The sequence below is a fragment of the Ictalurus punctatus genome, chromosome 2, assembly GCF_001660625.3.
Source record: "Ictalurus punctatus breed USDA103 chromosome 2, Coco_2.0, whole genome shotgun sequence".
Classification (NCBI taxonomy): domain Eukaryota; kingdom Metazoa; phylum Chordata; class Actinopteri; order Siluriformes; family Ictaluridae; genus Ictalurus; species Ictalurus punctatus.
In genome coordinates this window covers 16,927,147-16,927,729 of record NC_030417.2, presented here as the reverse complement: position 1 = coordinate 16,927,729, position 583 = coordinate 16,927,147, and positions in this window count along the sequence as shown.

Below are 583 nucleotides of genomic sequence, written 5' to 3'. Positions count from 1 at the left end.
GACTGGGCCGTAACAGTGCATATAGCAGGGTTATTATTTGTACAGACCTCTTCTCAGTGTTTTAATATCTTTGATTCATTACAATGTTGCAGCTAGATCTTGTGACTTTGGAAGATGTGCTGATATTTATTTCTCTCTTTCTATTGAGGCTAAATATATCCAGTACAAGTAAAATGTTTGAGTAAATTTGACTGTCTATAAAAATGTGAAAATAATTTGCACTACTGGACAAATACTGGTCCAAATGGGCACTTTTTATACATCCTTTTTAATGCTTCAACTTGTCTATAATCATTGAATATTATGGTATGTATATAGCATGTGATGGATTTCCAAAAGTGTTTCTGTAAAGTTTTAAATCAGAATGAACATTTCACATATGTGTAGTGGTCTGTCCAAAATCATGTATGGTAAAAACAGTCAGTATTATTTCCTTACACAGTGAATAGCAGACTTTGATCAAGTTGTTGGATAGTTACATGCCATAGTGAAACAGACATAGTCTGATCTGTTCAGTTTGTAATCAGACACTAAATATCAAAATGTCTGCAATGCTCCTGCATGACCCTCGGACTAAAACCTT